This window comes from Erinaceus europaeus, chromosome 5 (genome assembly GCF_950295315.1).
Source record: "Erinaceus europaeus chromosome 5, mEriEur2.1, whole genome shotgun sequence".
Taxonomy (NCBI): Eukaryota; Metazoa; Chordata; class Mammalia; order Eulipotyphla; family Erinaceidae; genus Erinaceus; species Erinaceus europaeus.
In genome coordinates, this window is record NC_080166.1 from 34036398 (window position 1) to 34050949 (window position 14552).

At 41.4% G+C, this 14552-nt stretch overlaps 1 long non-coding RNA gene across 1 annotated transcript in view; it reads right to left on the minus strand.

The window, feature by feature from the left end:
* The window catches only part of LOC132538687 (uncharacterized), a 28790-nt gene extending 18603 nt beyond the window's left edge, over positions 1-10187 (minus strand). The window contains exon 1 of the long non-coding RNA XR_009550042.1: positions 9932-10187. This is a non-coding gene — a long non-coding RNA (uncharacterized LOC132538687). The remainder of the gene's footprint in view (positions 1-9931) is intronic.
* Between the last annotated feature and the right edge of the window lie 4365 nt (positions 10188-14552).

The following is a 14552-nucleotide window of genomic DNA, read 5'->3' on the forward strand; positions in this document are numbered from 1 at the left end:
CAATGGGACTACATCAAATTGAAAAGCTTCTGCACATCCAAAGAAACTATTAAACAAACAGAGAGACCCCTCACAGAATGGGAGAAGATCTTCACATGCCATACATCAGACAAGAAACTAATCACCAAAATATATAAAGAGCTCAGCAAACTTAGCACCAAAAAAGCAAATGACCCCATCCAAAAATGGGCAGAGGATATGAACAAAACATTCACTACAGAGGAGATCCAAAAGGCTAACAAACATATGAAAAACTGCTCTAGGTCACTGATTGTCAGAGAAATGCAAATTAAGACAACACTAAGATACCACCTCATTCCTGTAAAAATGGCATACATCAAAAAGGACAGCAGCAACAAATGCTGGAGAGGATGTGGGGACAGAGGAACCCTTTTACATTGCTGGTGGGAATGTAAATTGGTACAGCCTCTGTGGAGAGCAGTCTAGAAAACTCTCAGGTTCATAGCAGCACAATTCATAATAGCTAAAACCTGGAAGCAACCCAGGTGCCCAACACCAGATGAGTGGCTGAGAAAGCTGTGGTATATATACACAATGGAATACTATGCAGTTATCAAGAACAATGAACCCACCTTCTCTGACCCATCTTGGACAGAGCTAGAAGGAATTATGTTAAGTGAGCTAAGTCAGAAAGATAAAGATGAGTATGGGATGATCCCACTCATCAACAGAAGTTGACTAAGAAGATCTGAAAGGGAAACTAAAAGCAGGACCTGACCAAATTGTAAGTAGGGCACCAAAGTAAAAACCCTGTGGTGAGGGGTAGACATGCAGCTTCCTGGGCCAGTGGGGGGTGGGAGTGGGTGGGAGGGATAGGTCACAGTCTTTTGGTGGTGGGAATGGTGTTTGTGTACACTCCTAGCAAAATGTAGACATATAAATCACTAGTTAATTAATATGAGAGGGGAAAAATCAATTGTATGTCTCAAAGTTTCTCAAAACACAAACTGAATCTTTTTAATATATAGGCTGTGTATTTGATATGCAGACTCTCTCAAAAGCCTAGACCAAGTAGATCAGAAGCATTCAATAGCACAGCTATATACAAGATACTGTGTACTGTACAGCAAACCCTAACAAAAGGACTTTTCAAAGTTAACCCAATTACCAAATAATGTGATGATAACATTAACTATCCATTGTCTTTTTGAGCCCTAAGACAGCAGGAACCTCACATCTACACTATAGAGCCCCTACATCCCCCAGTCCTGGAACCCTTGGATAGGGCCCACTTTCCCGTATACCTCTCCCAGTCCATATCAAATAATATTGCATCCGCCGATCACAACCTAACCAACGCAACGATTGCCACCTCAACATGCTTCACCTCAGACTGTGTCCAGAGACTTCACGTGTGGAATGACAACCCTTCAGCTTCATTACTCGGGTGAGACCTTTCCTTTTATAGTACACTCTAATTTCATCTCAGGTGGTTCACTTTCTAACAAAGTCCCAAAACTTAGATATACACCAGTTTCTGTGAGAGACAGAGCATATGTTCACACGTATCCATAAACTACTGCAAAATATATACCTGAAAGTAGAAGTACACTAGAGTTTGCAGTGAGTACCTCCCTAACACTTCCTCTCTACTATTCCAAGCTTTGGGTCCATGATTGCTCAACAATTTGTTTGGCTTCGTATGTTAACTCTCTTTTCAATCACCAGGTTCCAGATGCCATCAGGATGCCGGCCAGGCTTCCCTGGACTGAAGACCCCACCAATGTGTCCTGGAGCTCAGCTTCCCCAGAGACCCACCCTACTAGGGGAAGAGAGAGGCAGACTGGGAGTATGGACCGACCAGTCAACGCCCATGTCCAGTGGGGAAGCAATTACAGAAGCCAGACCTTCCACCTTCTGCAACCCACAATGACCCTGGGTCCATGCTCCCAGAGGGAGAGAGAATGGGGAAGCTATCAGGGGAGGGCGTGGGATATGGAGATTGGGTGGTGGGAATTGTGTGGAGTTGTACCCCTCCTACCCTATGGTTTTGTTAATTAATCCTTTCTTAAATAAAAAAAAAATTTTAAAAAATTAAAAAGGGATACAGGTGGTAGCACTGTGGGTTAAGCACACAATGTGTGAATTACAAGATCCCAGTTCGAGCCCCCAGTTCCCCACTTGCAGGGGAGTTGCTTCACAGGTGGTGAAGCAGGTCTGCAGGTGTCTGTCTGTCTCTCCCCCCTCTGCCTTCCCCTCCTCTCTCCATTTCTCTCTGTCCTATCTAACAACAATGACATCAATAAAAGCAACAATAATAACTACAAGAATAAAAAACAAGGGCAATAAAAGGGAAAATAAATAAATAATACAAAAAACAAAAACAAAATAAAAAAATGACAACATGAATCCAGAGATTTTTAAGCACTGGGGGCTGGGTGGTGGTGCACCCAGTTAAGCACATGTAAGCTCAGGGACCTGGTTAAATCCTCAGGACCACCATCAGCCAGAGCTGAACAATGCTGTGGTCTCTCTCTCCCTTCTCTCTCTCTCTGTATTTCTCTTCTGGGACCTCAGAGCCTCTATTATGAATTCTAATCACTAAGCCTTGATTTCCTTTAAAAAGAATATTTATTTGTTTATCTATGAGGGAAGGAAGAGGAAGAGAGAGAGAGAGGACATTGGAGCATTACTTTGGCATATATGAATTCAGGGAATCGATATGGGAACTCAGGATCTCTCACATGAAGTTTGGTGCTCTACCTGCTTCAAAACATCTCAGGTTGTAGTTTGCTTTTCTATACTATCTTCGTGTGTGTGTGTGTGTGTGTGTGTGTGTACTTTCCAAATGATAACAAAAATCAAATCCTCTTGCAGCTGCTAGTACTAGGAAATACAGAGATCAAAAGGTATGTTTAATAAGCCCTTTGGTACAATCCACAAAGCCTGTGACTACTGAAAGCTCTACCACATAAACAACCTGCTCTCTTCAACACACACTGCTGCATGTGTTATAAATAGAAGTGGAGGAAAAAAAAACCACCATCCAAGAAGATTCTAGAAACACAGCAATCATCTGCAATGCATGGACATTATTTGGATCCTGTTTAAATGAAATCTCACTAAGTGAAAAAAAAAGATATTTCATAGCATTTTATAAGCCAATTAGAAATTTAAATGCTGACAGGATATTTCACATAATCAGCCTTTTAAAAAAAAGGTATAATGACTGTATCATGGTTATGTTTTTAAAAATTATCCCCTGGGGTGGGGAAAAGCACACTGATTATGCAAAAATAACTTGATGCCAGAGACATGAAATAAAACTTAACAAGAACAACAAAGAATACCCCAAAGCAAAAACACAAACAAACAAAAAGTACAAACAATCAAACAGACCCAACATATTCAAATACTTATGGATAAATTGTGTCTGAGATTTGCTTCAAAATAATTTGGGGAAAGAGGAAGGGAATAAGGGTGTGGATGGGACAAGATGTCATAGAGCAATAGTTTGGGGCTGTGGGGGAGGTTAGGCTTATAGATACATGGAAAGTTCACTATGTGGCTTGGGATGTGGTTCAGTGGGTAAAGTATTGAACTATCAAACATGAGGTCCCAATTTTAGTCTCTAGCTTTGTATGTGCCAGAGTGATACTCTGGTGTCCCCCCTCACTCTCTCTCTCTCTCTAATAGGTAAATAAAATCCTTTCCTTTAAAAAACATTTTTTAAATTTCCACCAGGGTTATCTCTCTCTCCTCTCTCTGTATCTTTCCATCTACATCTCTCTCATTGTAATGAAATAAATTAAATATTTAAAAAAGAAAGTTTTATTTATTAATGAGAGGGGTTGGAGAGGGAAATGGAAAGGGAGAGGAGAGAATCAGAGCATCATGGGGTTCCCGGAAGATGGCGGACTGAGAAGATGCTAGTGGCTTGAGCTCTGACCACATCTTCTGGAAACGGTAGGATTTTCTGCCTTTGGTAGGTCAGTCAATAAGGGGTCCTAGCAGTGACACCAAGGAGGTGACTATAACTTAATTTGGGTTAAAAAAGAGTAGAAAAAAAGGGGAAAATTTTTTCTTTTTAAATTATTAAGCACCCCCCCCCCAATAACCAGTCTCTGGGGACCAGCTCCTAGCAGGCTCCCCTGCTGAGCCTCTTTCTTTACCAAGATTCCTGTCCCACCAGGGAGTTACATTCATTCTAAGTCTATACCCTTTTGAAACCTCTGGCCTTTTTCTTTCTAAGTAGCCAACCCCCCCACCTCACCCCACATAGCTAATTAAATAATTAAAAATAAATAAATAAAAACTCTTTCCTTTCACCGCTCTTTTATGACTGTTCTTTTTCTTATCTTTTTCTTTTCTCTCTCTCTCTCTCTATTTTTTTTCTTTTTCTCATTCTTGTCATCTTTTCTTCCTTAATCCTACAGCTTCCAAAGCCACAGGCCCTATCCCCCACACCACCAAACTGTGCTTTTTTTAATTCACTGATACACATTTGGGAATTATTTTGGGGAAGAATTCTGACTCAGAGTTAGACTCTCACTGCGAGTATCTCTGCTCAACTTCCCTTCCTCCTTTAGCTACCCCTAGAATAATCAGTGGATAGTAGATTTGCATAACTGTCTATTTCAGCTATCCTTGTCTAGTCCTGAGGGTTTTTTTTTTTTTTTTTCTCTTTCTTAACAATCAGCTGCCTCTGATAACGAGGTTTGAGGTAATCTGGGACAGGGTTTATTTTTTTACCTTGCTCTATTTTATTATTAATATTATATAAAGGCATATATCTCCCCCCCCCCCTTTAGGTTGATCAGAATTAACTCTTAGGGTATCTTTCATTGCTAGGGTAGTGGGCCTCTTATCTATTGTGGGAGGAACTTGTATCGTTACTCCTACCTCCTCTACAGACTCTCCCCTCCCTCCTCCTCCTAGCTAATTAAAAAAATTAAATTAAAAATAAAGTAATAAAAAAAACCTTTCCTTTCACTGCTCTTTAATTACAACTCTTTTTCTTATCTTTTCTCTCTCTTGTCTCTCTCTTTTTTTTATCTTGTCATACACTTCTTCCTTCTTTGCCTTTCTGAATTTGGAAGCTGTAGGATTGGAGGAAAGGAATGGCAGTATTACGGAAACAACAGTTGAGACCCCCAAGGAAAATACTGATTATCTTGAGGCAATTAGAGAACTGAAAGCTGAAATAGCTGTAATGAAGAAAGAAGCTGAGGCAAGGGAAAGCAGACTAACAGAAGCAGAAAACAGAATTAGTCAGACAGAGGATGAGTTAGAGAAAACAAAGAGATGAAAGAGCTTAAAAAGAGATTGAGAGACACTGAAAACAACAACAGAGACATATGGGATGATATCAAAAGAAGTAACATTTGCATAATTGGCCTGCCAGAGGAAGAAAGAGAGGAAGGGGAAGCAAACATTCTAGAGGAAATAATAGAAGAAAACTTCCCAGACCTGAAAAACAGAAAGGACATCAAGATTCAAGAGCCCCAGAGAGTACCAAACAGAATCAACACAGACCTGAAGACACCAAGACACATCATAGTCACAATGAGAAGAAGTAAGGATAAAGAAAGGATCCTAAAGGCTGCAAGAGAGAAACAAAAAGTCACATACAAGTGAAAACCCATAAGATTATCTGCAGACTTCTCCACTCAAACTCTAAAAGCCAGAAGGGAGTGGCAAGATATCTACCGAGCCCTGAATGAAAAAGGGTTTCTTTTATTTTTCTTTTTTAAATTAAAAATTTTTTTTTATTTAAGAAAGGATTAATTAACAAAACCATAGGGTAGGAGGGGTACAACTCCACACAATTCCCACCACCCAATCTCCATATCCCACCCCCTCCCCTGATAGCTTTCCCATTCTCTATCCCTCTGGGAGCATGGACCCAGGGTCATTGAGGGTTGCAGAAGGTAGAAGGTCTGGCTTCTGTAATTGCTTCCCCGCTGAACATGGGCGTTGACTGGTTGGTCCATACTCCCAGTCTGTCTCTCTCTTTCCCTAGTAGGGTGTGTCTCTGGGGAAGCTGAGCTCCAGGACACATTGGTGGGGTCTTCAATCCAGGGAAGCCTGGCCAGCATCCTGATGGCATCTGGAACCTGGTGATTGAAAAGAGAGTTAACATACGAAGCCAAACAAATTGTTGAGCAGGAAATTCAAATGTTCCTGGAAACAAATGAAAATGAAGACACAACCTATCAAAATATTTGGGACACAGCTAAAGCAGTACTGAGAGGGAAACTTATAGCCATACAATTACATATTAAACACCAAGAAGAAGCTCAAATGAACGACCTTACTGCACACCTCAAGGACTTAGAGGAAGAGGAACAAAGGAACCCTAAAGCAACCAGATGGACAGAAATCACTAAAGTTAGAGCAGAAATAAACAACATCGAAAATAAGAGAACCATACAAAAGATCAATGAAGCCAAATGTTGGTTCTTTGAAAGATTAAACAAAATTGACAAACCCCTAGCCAGACTCACCAAACAAAAAAGAGAGAAGACTCAAATTAACAGAATTGTAAATGATGGAGGAGATATCACAACTGACACCACAGAAATCCAGAGAATCCTGCAAAACTTCTATAAAGAACTATACGCCACCAAGCTAGAGAATCTGGAAGAAATGGAACAATTCCTAGAAGCATATGCCCTTCCAAAACTGAACCAAGAAGAACTACAAAATCTAAATGCACCAATCACAGACAAAGAAATTGAAACCATTATTAAGAACCTCCCCAACAACAAAAGTCCTGGACCAGATGGCTTCACAAATGAATTCTACAAAACTTTCAGGAAACAGTTAGTACCCATACTTCTTAAGCTTTTCCATAATATTGAAGAAACAGGAATACTCCCTTCCACCGTCTATGAAGTCAACATCACCCTGATACCAAAAGAATCAGGGTATCATATGATGCCAGGGATCAAATTTAAGACTTCATGCTTGAGAGTCCAGTGCCTTACCCATTGTGCTATCTCCCAAGCAATGTGATATTTTATTATGTGTGTTTATTCTATTCTTCTTAGCTACACATGCTCACCACCACTCCCCAAATACACATAATTTTCCCCAGCAAAACTCCTGATCATGTATAAACTTATGGCCTGAACAGACCAGCTTCCCAACTTATACGTTGTCTTCTTGCCAGTAAAGCTCCACCCATACTTCTTTCTTTCTCTCTGTCTCTCTTTCTCCTTTCTCTTATTCTCCCTTCTCTTTCTCCTCCACCATCACTATTTGGTTGTTTCTGCATTTTTTCAATGTAGATAATTCTTGTCTCTTTCCCTCAAAATTCATGAGTTCAAGGATTTTGCCTCATTCACCTGTGTCTCTGTAGTGCTCAGCACAGTAGTTACACAAGTAATTGCTGAATGAGTGGATGGATGAATCTTCAGGTCCTAGCTCTTACAGAGATGGGAACATGAATATGCTGTTTGAGGACTATAATAAGGACTACAAACAAATCAACAATAAAATGGTTTTTCCTTTTTATTTAGAAACAACAACAAAGGTAATTTGGCAACTGTGGTTGTAAGGAGAAACTCATGCACACTCCTAGATCAAAAAAAGAAAAATCTTCCTTTCTAGATTTTTAGAAGGGCTTTTGTAAACACAGTCCTTTAGAGAAAACTGGGAGCTGAAATCTAGTAGCTTTTCATTTGCTGGGTCATGGGATTCTCTGACCAGCTGAACTGAATGAGAAGACTACTGCTTCCTCCAGCCTGATTGTGTGTGTGTGTGTGTGTGTGTGTGTGTGCGTGACTTCCCATGTCAGTTCTGGCTCCATTCTGTTGCTTGTCCTGAGTGTGTGGGCATGAGATTCCTCTGCTAGCCTCCTGATCTCATTCCAATGAGGTTTCTGTATACAAAATTTCACAATAGCTACTTATCCTCCTGAAGCATAAGCTCTGGAGCTCCTGGGAATTTCCACCTGGGCAAGACAGATGCTTCTCTCTGAAGAGCCTAGTGTCTGGTGTGCTAATACTGCCCAGTAATACCCCAGGACTGTAACCCTTACTCAGTTAGAGAATGTTGACTCTATCCTAACCTTCCTGTGGTGCAGGCAGTCTTCAATTAGTGACCAGCTTCTAGTCCTAAAACTTAGTTGAGAAACATATTAATAAACAAGGACCAGCCCCATAATGTTACCTTAGACATAATGTACTGTACTGGTGGTATATCTGTCAGCCACTTTTAGAGAGTTTACTGTCACTATTCCATCACTGATAACATTCACACACACACACACACACACACACACACACACACACACACACACACACACACACACCCACACCTTTTTTTTTTAACCAGAGCACTGATCAACACTAGTTCATAGTGGTGCTGCGATTGTGTCTGATAATGCAGAGACTCAAGTCATTTGCTAGCTTGGGGGACAGAGTATGGTTATGCAAAAGACTTTCATACCTGAGGCTCTGAAGTCCCAGGTTCAATCTCCAGAGCTGAGCAGTGCTCTGATCTTTCTCTCTGTATCTTTTGCTCCTTAAAATAGTGTAAGTAAAGTGTTAAAAGGAAGAAAGAAAGTCATTTTCATAACCATTTCAATATCTCCCTCTTCTTAAAAATATTTACACCATAATGTTGCAAAATAGTTGAAAAACAAAGGAAATAAATTGTCCTCTGGGGGTGCAGGATAATGTACACACACACACACACACGTACACACATGTGCACGCGCGCAATGTTGTTATAGTGAGCACCACTGTCTGTTGACTGAGAGTGAAACTGAGAAAAGTGAGATGAGATGCTTGAAGCTTAGCCACTGTTTTCCATGAACAAGGTTCTGGCATATCACCCCAATAGCTATTTGTCAGAATGCTGGTTGGAACACCTGATAAATAAGTAGGCCACTAAGTAAGAACTAGTTGTATTCTAAACTGAGTGAAAGCAAGTTTGACTCAGAAGTACTGGGTGTGGAGAGAGGGATTGAGTGCAGGCCTGAGGCCCAGTTGTCTGGTTTGAGTCTCCTGGGCAGAGAAGGCCTATACTAAAATGAAATCAAATAGTTGTAACAACAGCAACAACAAAAACTAGCCAAGCTAAAGTGCTGTAGGTAACAGCACAAACTGGTTGTGTTGTCTATCCTCACAGAGTTACTGCAGGTGAGGAGAAAGTGTGCCCCTTCAGCAGTAGCTGAGAGGGTAAGGGGGAAGTTGGACCTTGTCTCTGATCCCAGAGATGTTACCTGAGGAGAGTTAAGGGCTCCAGTCACAGTGAAGACAGAGGCCAGTGCAGTAAGCATCGCAGTGTGTGTCAGTGAGGAATGACTACAGGAATTACAGAACAGTGGGGATGTGTGAAAATGGGAGTAGATCAGTCAGGTTTGATAGAAATGATTCTCTCTTTTAAAAGATTTATATGCCAGAATTGGGGGTAGATAGCATAATGGTTATGTAAAGAGTCTCACATGCCTGAGGCTCCAAAGTCTCAGGTTTAATCCCCCACATCACCATAAACTAGAGCTGAACAGTGCTCTGGTAATAAATATTTATTTATCTACTTATTTATGAGAGGAACAGTGAGAGAGAGAGAGAGAGAGAGAGAGAGAGAGAACAAGAACCAGAGCATTACTTGATGCATGTAATGCTTGGAATCAAACTCTGGACCTCATGCTTGACAGTCCATTGCTTTATTTACCATGTCATCTCCTGTTGTAAATTAACTTAAAAAGAGGTATGGGGGTTGGGGCTGCTTGTGGCGCATATAGAAGAATTCACAGCAGGAGCTGGGAACTGGTTTAATCAATACAAGGTTTATTAGGGTGAAACAGGTAAAAGGCAAAATAAGCAATTATTATCAAAGATTAAGCGTACACTAGGTCTGTAAAGTCTGAATATGGTTAGCAAAGTTTAGTCCCATAAGATAATCAATTATAAGCTTTGGTAAAGGTTGCTCATGGCTGTAGAGGGGTCTAAAAGTTTACCTGCTAGCAGAGTCGCATGTGCTCAGTTCCCAGGAGAAGTAGACATGGCGGATGGATGCCTGGGACACCTCCGCTGAGAGGCATCTGACCAGGAGAAGAAGCTGCAGCCAAAGAGCACCAGAGTTCCGGCTGGCTGTCCTTTTAAGTTTATTCAGCCTACCCACAATGCTTTGCACACCAGCAGTCTGGATTCACCTACAGTCCACCATGCGCCTGCATAGATCACTGCATACTCTGTCAGCCTTCTATCGCCAAAGCTGATGTCACCACTGTGTCAGGGCATATAGCATCACCACAATCTCCCAGGCTGCAAATAACTTTGTTTCAACTGATCAACCAGCCAGCCAGCCAACCAACCAGTCAACCAGCCAAACCACACACCCAACATCCACCACCTACCCTATGGCTTGCAACAACATGAACACTAGTGTTTGTTTCACAGGTCACCCGTGATGGTTCTTCTTCCAGTTTGGGGTCCATTCCAGGCAATTCCCTGAATCTCTCATGCTGGGCTGAGCAGCAGCTTGTGGCCATCAATAGAACAGAAATTCAACAAGCCACACCAAATAGTTCAGGTGCATTAAAAACCTTAGCTCAGGTGCCATTCTTTACTAATCCATCCAAATCCAATATCACTGAGGCATGAAAGCCCACTGACAAATGCTTGAAGTGTTGTGGATATAGACACAACAGAATACTACTCAGCTGTGAACCAAAAAGGTGAAATTTTGCCATATTGGATACATGATTAGACTTGGAGGGGGATTGTGCTAAATGAAATAGGTCAGCTAAAGGAAAGACTATCTCTGCATGATTTCACTAGCATGAGGGAAGATAAAGAAACAAAGGAAACAAACAAACAAAACATAGACCCTGATTTTGACAAAAGAATGGTAGTGACTGGAGGAAAATGGGGTGGGATGGGACTAAAACAAATTAATGGGGCCAAGTGTTTGGTGGTGCATAGAAACTAGACTTGTGGTGATAAGGATGATAGTGTAGTTTATACAGATGCAAATTCATATAAATCTATATGGTTACAATTAAAACAAAAGAGTGGGTGAGATAGCACAGTGGTTTTGCAAAAGATTTTCATGTATGAGCCTCCTAAGAACAAGTTTCTACTCTCCACACCAACATAAGCCAGAGTTGGGCAGCACTCTCTTGAAAAGATACACACATACACAAATAAAGAAAAGTAGATATGATGGGCCTAGACCTCTAATGGATCCCTCTCTACACCATCAGTGGTCATCTCCATCAGAAACAACATCATGAGCCCTCCTATGGGCCTCTCCAGCACCTTGCCCTCAATGTGGAACATCAACTGTAGAAATTGCCTCATTTTCCGAAGGGGACCTGGGTCAATATACTCTGCTACTTGAGGATGACTGGTCCTCCTAAAATGAGTGCAACTTTGAATGTTCCCAGTTGTGACCATGGACTATGAACAAAGACTGACAGAGATACAACGGTTATACAGGCTTCTGTGCTAAATACAAATAGATATGGGCCCTAGGTCAGATGGATGGGGTTTATAGTTAATGATATTTGTATACTTTCCTCATATTTGGGAGATACTCTGTCCTAATCCAGCATTCTAGTCCTATTCTCAACTCTGACACCATCTTCCCAGACAACAGTTTTAGCCCACCTGCATGTTAGGTAAGGGGATCAGGCAAAAATTACTAAAGTCATGGGTCCCTTGGAATATACCTAAAATAGACTTCATCTTCTTTGTTCTTACCTATAGGTTCCTGATTATTACATAATTTTTTTCTGCTTTGTATCTTAATGCTTTTCAGCCACCAAGTTTCAGATGCTACCATGATGCCAACCTTGAGTTCCCTGGGCAGATGATCTCACCAATGTGAACCCCACCTCTCTAGAGCCCTACCCCACCAGGGAAAAATAAAAACAAGCTTGGGGTATGGATCGACCTACCAACACACATATCCATTAGAAAAACAATTACAGAAGCCAGACCTTCCATCTTCAGCACCCCATAAAGACCTTTGGTGCATACTCCTAGAGGGATAAAGACTAGGGAAGCTTCCAGTGGAGGGGATGAGATATGGAACTTGGGTGGTGGGAATTATATGGTACCATACCACTTCATTTTACAATTTTGTCAATAATTATTGAATCACTAATATAAAAATAGAGTAAAATAAACAAAAGGATCTTGGTCTAGGAAGTAGTACACTGGTTAGAGCCTTAGATTTAAAAGTATAAGATTTTGAGTTGATTCCCAATGTCACATTTGCCAGAGTAATGCTCTGGTGTTCTCTGTCTCTGTCTCCCTCTCTCCTTTCACTTTCTCATGTAAGTAAATGTTTTTTTAATTAAATTTTATTTTATTTATAAAAAGGAAACACTGACAAAACCAAAGGATAAGAGGAGTACAACTCCATACAATTCCTACCACCAGAACTCTGTATCCCATCTACTCCCTTGATAGCTTTCCTATTCTTTAACCCTCTGGGAGTATGGACCCAAGGTCATTGTGGGGTGGAGAAGGTGGAAGGTCTGGCTTCTGTGATTGATTCCCCACTGAACATGGACGTTGACAGGTGGATCCATACTCATAGCTTGTCTCTCTCTTTCCCTAGTGGGGTGGGGTTCTGGGGAATTGGAGTTCCAGGACATGTTGGTGGGGTTGTCTGTCCAGGGATGTCTGGTTTGCATCATGCTAGCATCTGGAACCTGGTGGCTGATGTGGGACTATGTGAAAGCTTGGTAGATCTTAGGGGAGCTCTCCCATCCTTGGATGGAGGTCTGGAAAGATACCACACTTGTTAGCCTCTCTCCTTATAGAGATGAACCAAGAGGGAAAAGTCTCCCAGACTCGGTTTCTCCTTGTTAGTCTCTCAAGCTCACAGAAAGCCTAGAAGCCTCTCACACTTAGTTTCCCCTGCTAGCAGCATGCCAAATGGGTTCACTCAAAGTTTACACATTCACTTCACCTTTTGATCATAAAGGAGAACACTCTATCATACACCTCCCAAACACTAGGCAGTGAAACCCCCAACTTCTATTCCCTTGTGGTCTTTAATATCTGTGATTTACATCAAGTTTTGTTTTTCTTCTTCTCTACTTCATCTTACTGGTTTAACCCCTCTGATTCTCTCAAATACCTTTGGATAATTAACTTGCCTGCATCATGGAGACTAATTGTTTTGATCTTTATGTATCTGCATCAATTCTTGTCATACCAGCTCCCTACCATAGGGGAAAGCTGACCTTTAAGAAACCTGTAATTTCTGACATATGTGAAAAATGTTCTTTGTTTAACTCTCTATAAAAACTTGTACTCTTCTCCCAATAAATGAATACCAGAATATTCCCTGATGTCTCCTTTCTGAGTCATAAAGCCCCTTGATCTGGTGAGGGAGGGTCAGAGGCTTACCCCTTGGTTGGAGCCACTTCACGTGAGCCCCAGCAGGCTGAAAATAGAATTAACATATAAAGCCAAACAAATTGTTTACTAATCATGAACCTAAAGGCTGGAATAGTGCAGATGAAGAATTGGGGGGGGTCTCCATTTTGTAGATAGCTAGTAGGCATATTTTAGTTATATTCCATAAAGCCCATGACTATACTAGTTTTTTTCTCTTTTTTTTCCCCCTGAGCCTGAAATTTGATATGCAGGTGGATTCAAGTTATTGTCTGGGGAGATGATGTCATGGCTGGAAAAAGAGTCAGAAAGCTGGATCAGGGAAGAGAGTAGCTCCCATGGAAATGTATATAAATATTGTTGACTTTAAATCCCATCATTTGATATGATCTGGGGCTCATATTCAGCATAGGAGCCTATGTGACCTCTGCATCCCTGCAGATCCAAGCTCACATTCTGTGGTCATGAGTAGGAATGTTTCAAGCTGCCCCAATGTCAGGACCCATCTCCCTCAGGTGTAGCATAGAGTATGATGTCCATCTTCCCTTCGGAGGATGGGACATTCTTTTTTTTATTTTATTGTTGTCGTAGTTATTATTGTTGTTAAAGTCATCGTTGTTGGATAGGATAGAGAGAAATGGAGAGAGGAGGGGAAGACAGAGGGGGGAGAGAAAGACAGACACCTGCAGACCTGCTTCACTGCTTGTGAAGTGATTCCCCTGCAGGTGGGGAGCTGGGGGCTCGAACTGGGATCCTTCCGCCGGTCCTTGCGCTTTGCGCCACCTGCGCTTAACCCATTGTGCTACTGCCTGACTCCTGGATGGAACATTCTTTACTGTTGTCAATCAAGTTGAGCACAATGTTGTATGGGGGCCCACAAAAGGGTTTATTGTGGTGTTCCTGATGGAGATGACCAGTAACAATGGAGAGAATGATTTATTCAAGGTCTAGGCCCATCATATCTGTTTGGGAATCTCAGGACTCCCCAATTAGGGCCCCAGCTGATGGGGTGGCCTGATAGTGACTAAAAAGTCATCATTAAAGTATGCCAGTCTCTTGCCCTTATTCAGCTTTTGTAGTCCTTGCTTTAATAAGGTTAGCTTTGGAGTGAGTGAGGGAAGTATAATAGGAAGTAGGTGAGGAGGATATCTAAGTCTAAGTAGACACTATTTCACTTTATACTGACTCACTACAGACTATTGTGTATTTTTGCTTTCAGACATA